General features: G+C 35.7%; 1 pseudogene; it reads right to left on the reverse strand.

Annotated features, from left to right (window-relative positions):
- Positions 1-1,575: 1,575 nt before the first annotated feature.
- On the reverse strand, positions 1,576-2,744 carry LOC149143118 (phospholipase A1-Igamma1, chloroplastic pseudogene; annotated as a pseudogene).
- Between the last annotated feature and the right edge of the window lie 4,272 nt (positions 2,745-7,016).

The raw sequence follows: 7,016 nt of genomic DNA on the forward strand, positions 1-7,016 counted from the left end.
AAGATAGCATATATTTTGTAGTATGCAGGATATCAAGATTTGATGGCAACAACATTTGATAATATGGAAAAATTTTGACATGTTAAAAGCCTAGGAAGGTCAGTATTGCAACAAAGAATATGAAACTGAGATCTAATGTGGTTGTATGCGAGGCATTCTAAGAGGAAGTGATTTTCATCATCGATGTTCATATTCTCCAAGAGATGGCAGATCCTTTCCATCCATGGTGTTTTAGGAACTGCCCAACGATCTATTTCACTATGGAGCTCATGAGTGTTCGTTCTAATCTTGGCTATATTAATTTTCTTCTTTGAACTAGTTAAAACAGAGAGATACTTTTGATCTTGTAGGGTGGAGTTCATGCAAGCTAATAAATAGGCAAAATTGTTTTTAATATTTTACAGTAAATTAAATACTTTTATTGCCAAGCCAACTTGACTATAACCTTTACATTTTCATAATGAAATAAATTAAAAATATTTTACTAATAAATTTTGCAAAATTATTAATAGATTTAAGGTATTTATATCAGTTAAAAAAACTATGAATTCATAATTAAAAATATTTTAAGATAAATATTAAGTTTACTAAAATTTAAAAAATTAAAAATTATATATATATATATATATATATATATATATATATATATATTAAAAAAATATGTTATAAAGATTTATTCGAAATTTTTAATTTGTAAATAAACTCTTTCACGATAACTTAATTTATTAATACTATATACATAAAATAAACCATAATACATTTAAAAAAAGATGATTCAGAAAAATTAAAAAAAAAATCATAAATACTTCAAAAATAAAGTCTCGTTGATTTATATATATTGTTATATGGTGGTTAAATCCTAGGATAAAAAAATTGCCCATGATATAACGACTTATGCAGTCTTATGCCGCAGCCACGTTTGGGGCTGATCACATGATTTGCTCAAAGAGAGAACCCGGTGATCATAAAGTCCAAGGAAAAATTCGGTCACTGATTTTACTAGTTCACAGGGTTTCACAGGATTGAATCAGTCATCTTGCTCGTTCATTTTCTTGATCTTGCTGCTGGTGCTGCCACCAGAAGGGGAATCCGAAGTCGCAGCAACTGGAGCAGACAGCCATGACAGCCCTGGCATGTAGCGCGGAGCCTGCAAATACGCATTGAAGAAGTCTTTCTCTGGAAGCTAATGGAACGACAAAAATTGCCTTCGATTCTGATAGAGTCAAATAACTAGTTTTATCCCCATGGCATCTCGACATTTATCCTTGGCACTTCCATAATGAAATAGGTCAGAATCATTTTATTACACGTTAATTGATAAAAGAGAAAAGGGTTAGCTTCTGATAGAGGGATCTAGGCAGTCTTATAATACAACGACTTGTGCTGGTCACGTGATTGGCTCAAAAAGATCACATCACATGATTTGCTCGAAGAAAGCTCATGGTGATAATAAAGTCTTGGAAAAAATTCATTCAGTGATCTTCCTGGTTCACGGGGGTTTCGGAGGAGTCAATCAGTCATCTTATTAGTTCTTGTTCTTCTGCAAGTGCTGCCCCGAAAAGCGAAATTCTAGGATCAGTGAGCCGCAGCAAACGGAGCAGGGTCTCTATTCCCTGAAGATTTGAAAGGTTTGCCGTTCCCGACATAGCCGTCAATTAGATGAAGATAATTCTTTAAACTGTGGGCGTAAGCGGAATCAATATTATGGAGCTCTCTCAGAATGGGAGAGTCGTTATTATTCAAAACAATTTTCACGCCCACGTGAAAATATGTCCAGGGAAACCAATCCAACATTTGACTCAACCATGTCCAGCAGTTCTCGTTGAAAACAAGTCCAGGAACTTTGGGAACAATATCGTTCTTGTTCACCAACCGCAACACCTTCACTCCCACCTCCGCCATTTGCAGGGCGAATGCTCTATTCCCAACGCGTGGGCTCGCGAATGCAAACACAGTCACAGGTGTAGGCTGTCCCGGCAAATTTGCGTTAAGGTTTTTCTTAACGTCATATGAGCTTAAGGTTGCGAGAGCAGCTCCTAAGCTGTGTCCAGTTAAAGTTACGCTCAAACTTTCTTCCTTGTATTCATCTACCAGTCTTAAAATTTCTGAAATAACAGTATCTCTTGCAGATATTGAGTTGTCTCCATGAGAAGTGTAACAGCTGAAAAATCCCTCCTCCACTCGGACGCCGTTGTCGTTGAAAGGAGCAGTAGATGATAATCCGGCTCCGATGCGCTTGTGTTTGAGAGGAGTAATTGATAATCTGGCAGGAACTAAAATATCTCTTGCGTCCTCTATCCATTCCTGAGCCGTTTGGGTTCCTCTCCACGCTACTACAATATCCCGCCGTCCTAGTCTTCGTATCTCTTGAGTATCTGTGCAAACTGCAATAAACCCAATCCACACAGATTGCTCTATTTTCCTCCCTAAGATATCTGTGTCCGCATACAAATATTTGGTCACTTTATAGCCCTTGGGGTAATACTGGGAATCACCGGCCATTTCACTGCTATCGAACAATTTATCAGGACTATACTTAGCCCCACCATAACCATTCATCAAAAGTTCACTATCAAACGCATCGTAGCACAACTCTGCAAAATCACCATATCTGAGAATCTCAGCTTTGAATACTGGATTAATGGGATCTAATGACCCATTCTAATATCTAATGGGATCAGTTTTGAGCTATTAAAAACGTCCAATTCTATCACATATTTTCAATAACACCAACCTAGATCCATCTTAATTTGGGATCTACCATACCCGTTTCAAATCTCTTTTCACTTTAAAAGTGGTTTGCAACTCAAGGCATTTGATTCCTTCCGGGGGTTTGGTACACTACGTATTAAGATGTATATAGGTTTTTATTATTATTAATTATAGATATAAATATAAATATAATTATTGCTTTTATATTTTATAATTTTATTTAATTTTATTTTTATCAAGTCAAAATGTTAAGGATTACATCTCTACTCTACTTGGACCAAATGTTTATATAGGAGTTATGTTTAGTTATGAACCTCAAATATAAAGAAAAATTGTAATAAAAAGTGGATCAGGTGAGGGGAAATCTTAGATAAAATATAATATTGCAAGTTTCCCAATCTTTATTTGCCAAACTTCGGGGGAGGGGGAGGCGGGGAGGGGCAGAATACTAATTAAAATGTAATATTATTACATTTTACATAATATTTCCCATCACCCCAACCTAAATATCAAATCTTACTTAGTATTTCACCTAACCAATGTTAATTTTGTAATTAAGTTTGTTTACTTTTAAACTTCAAATATGATAAAAAATTACAATAAGAAGTGGACTAGTGGAGGTAAATACTCCATGAAATGTAATATTATAGTATTATGTTTTACACAATATAAATTAGTAAAAATTGGATGGGGGTAGGCAAAAATATTAAGTAAAATGTAATAATTACATTTTACCTAATATTTCCCCACCTCCTCCACTCACCCTAGGTCACTTTCATAGCTAAGCTTATTCAATTATTATTAATATTAGACATAAATCAAGAGAATATATTACAATTATTATATTATAGTGATTATCAAAGAATCCATTAGAATGAAGAAGTAACTATTGTAAGGGACATGTTGTGAGTTAAGGGGAAGGGTCCTAACCAACAAATGAAATACAGACCTTTGATGCTTCTATACATATCTACACATTATGTATTCACCCATTCAATAATAGAAACAAAGCATAAAAAAGATGCAGGCCACCAAACATATCCAAACAATTTCCCAATACGAACATATCCTTAAAAAAAATTAACTTTACAAGCTACATGCATTCAATGCCATCATTTTCTAAAGTTAATTATGTATCTGAATATTTGCATTACATTATGTTATGTTATGCCTATCATATTGGCCTAGAGAATGCCTCTTAGCCTATTAAAGGATGAATAATTTTGTTTAAAAAATGAAAAATATTATTCTAAATTTTAAAATAAAAATATTATATTTTAAAATATTATGTTCAAAATCTATAGTCCAAAATGGTTAAAAAAAATTAACAAATAAAACGCTCTGACACTCCATAAGGGTTTTGGTAGCACTAGGGCTTGGGGCCACCTGATACCATGTAGCATGCTCTCCTCCTCACTCACGCATCTTTCACCGCTCCCTGACATCGTCCTTTGACTGAGCGAGCACATGTTGGGCCCTCCCGGGTGAGGGAGATCAACCCCCTCCTTCAGATCGGTACTACCCGGTGCACACCGAACACACAATGATTGATCTTCTAGTTTAGGGGAACATAAGGGTAAAAAAACTGAAACACCTTCTCTGAGAGCTTAATGGAAGTCCCAAATACAGGGTCAATGCATTTCAAAATATGCAAAGAATCCATGAGTGGTGATCCCTAACCATCGCCTAGAACAATCTCGATAATTCATGCAGGATCATGCCATAATCTATAAATTTATGGGAATTTGGCCTAGAGAATCGAATATTCTTCGATGGATCAAAATCAAGTGGTAGTTGAAAGCTCCTTTTGATCTTCGTCTCTGCACCAAGGGTTTCTTCACAGTGATCTTCGAAGATCTCGATGACCATAAGTGCATTTTGCACAATGGACCATATTTCATGAACAACGTTGAGTTGTTCATGAGGCACTGGCAACCCTGCTATAGCTCAGAGAACGAACAATCTTTAGCTACCCCCATCTGTGTCTCACTGTAATCTCTGCCAGAGGATTTATGGGAATGGATATTCTGGAAACAATTGGAAAATCTATAGGTGACTTTGTCGAATTCTCAAATATCACCAGGCATCGATCATTCTCCTCCTGCGCTTGAATTGTGTCTACATGAACATATCACAATCCCTCTCAGAGTCTGTGGAAATAGAGTACCAATATGAAATCTGGTCCCATCATTGAACCGGGTACCAATCCCTACAATACAATATGTTGGCAACACTCTTTACCGCCGCGGTACTTATTCTCTCTTTCGGAATTGTTTAACTCACCAAGAGGCTGAAAAAGCATTAAATGACTTCCATTCTGGAGCATGTGGTGGTCATTTGTTTGGGCATGCCACTACCCAAAACATATTACGTGCTAGTTATTTTTGGCCTTCCATGTTCAAATATTGCATAATTGCAGTTGGAAAATGACATAATTGCCAGGTCTATGATCATAAGATGCCAATGCCTCCATATCCTCTTCACCCTATTATAGTTGTTGGTCCTTTTGTGAAATAGGGGATAGATTTCATCACCTATAACCCTCACTTGGTCGGGGGGCATGGCTATATTATCCCTGGAGTTGATTACTTTATGAAACTGGCTGAAGCAATGCCTACATATAAAGACAATGATGAAACTGCAACAATTTTGATTTTCAATCATGTGATTGTTCGGTTTGATCTCCCACAAGCTATTGTTACGGACCATGGTGGTCATTTTTGTAACTTTCTAAACACTGAACTATCAAAACATCTTGGCCTACGCCATGATAGCTTTACTCCTTATTATCCACAAGAAAATGGTCAAGTCAAAGCCTTCAATACAATTTTAACAATCATGATTAAATGGGTAATTGGTATTCATAAAGGAAACTCGCATACCATGCTTTCTCTAGCACTCTGTCCATATCGTACTACCACAAAAACATCTGTGGATTTTACTTCCTTCCAAATTGTTTATGTCTTGGAGGCATTATTTCCGCTTGAATGTGAAATTCCATCTTTGAAACTAGCCATCGAATTATTACCAGCAACCTCTGCAGAGGAAGAGCATTTTTTACACTTAGCACGTTTAGATGAAACTCGCTTTGAGGTTGCATTGGTTAGCGAGGCTCACAAAAAATGAGTTAAATATCAATTTGATCAAAATGTGAATCCTCATTCATATGCATAAGGTGACCAATTATTAGTTTATGATCAATCTCATGACAAGTTAGGTGCAAGAAAATTTGAGCCCATGTGGCATGGCCCTTACATTATAAAATGTGTATTAGCTAAAGGAGCCTATGAGCTGGTGGATTATCATGGTACTCCTTTATGAAATCCTCGAAATGGTCTTTATGTAAAGAAATATTATGCATAAAATCTTTCGTGGACATTTTTACATTATTTAGTAGTTTTTAGGTGTGTGAAATAGCTTATATTTTACAATTTCTTGCTACTTCTCCTGCTTATCTTATTTTGCGCTTGATTTGTAGATGTAGATGTTCGCTCGAACTTACGTTGGATTTGTTGATGGTGTTAGTCATATAACTCAAAATTTGTCTTTTGCAACCTGGGTTATTTATTCACCGAGTGATGAGTTAGTCTCTATTCATGGAATATGGCTTGATCAAACAACAAATACTATAGCAGAATATAGTGTAGTTATTGAACTATTATATGATTCCATCTCATTTGGTATTCGATGTTTGATTGTTAGGTTATATTCGCAACTTGTAGTATTACATTTCAACAATGTGTATGTAGTAAGAAGTTCGTCAACGTTAAGAATTTTTTTACAGGTCTGTCTTTTGGAAAGGCAGTTTGATTACAGTAAATATCAACACATTCCAAGAAATTCGAACACATAAACTGATGCAATAGCTAATCATGTGTTAAATAGACATTTGCTACATTTATAAAGTAAAAAAATATTCATCCACATACTGATCAAATATAAGTTGGAACCAAAGTAGTAGTCTTCATTAGTATAAAGTTGGTATAAACCTACACCATACCAAAATGTCATCCGAGGAAATAAGGCCCCGTGGCCTTTATTATCCGAATATGTCAATACAAAAATCAAAATGTGACCCAAATAAATAAACAACTAAGCATGATTATGCTCATGATAGAAAACTATGGCACGATCAACCCGACACAAGAATCACCTAAGTGGTCCTCGAACTCCAACCATGTGTCGTTGGTATCAAAGAGGTATATCATCTACCTAGTCTCTGGGATGTCTAAATTCAACCTCTCGAGGTTGTGTTCTAGCTCTGTTAATGCCTCCACTGCATCTAGGTTAGCTGCCGCAACTAT

Source organism: Pinus tabuliformis, chromosome X (genome assembly GCF_031772625.1).
Source record: "Pinus tabuliformis cultivar Carrire ecotype Pingquan chromosome X, CPIR1, whole genome shotgun sequence".
NCBI lineage: Eukaryota > Viridiplantae > Streptophyta > Pinopsida > Pinales > Pinaceae > Pinus > Pinus tabuliformis.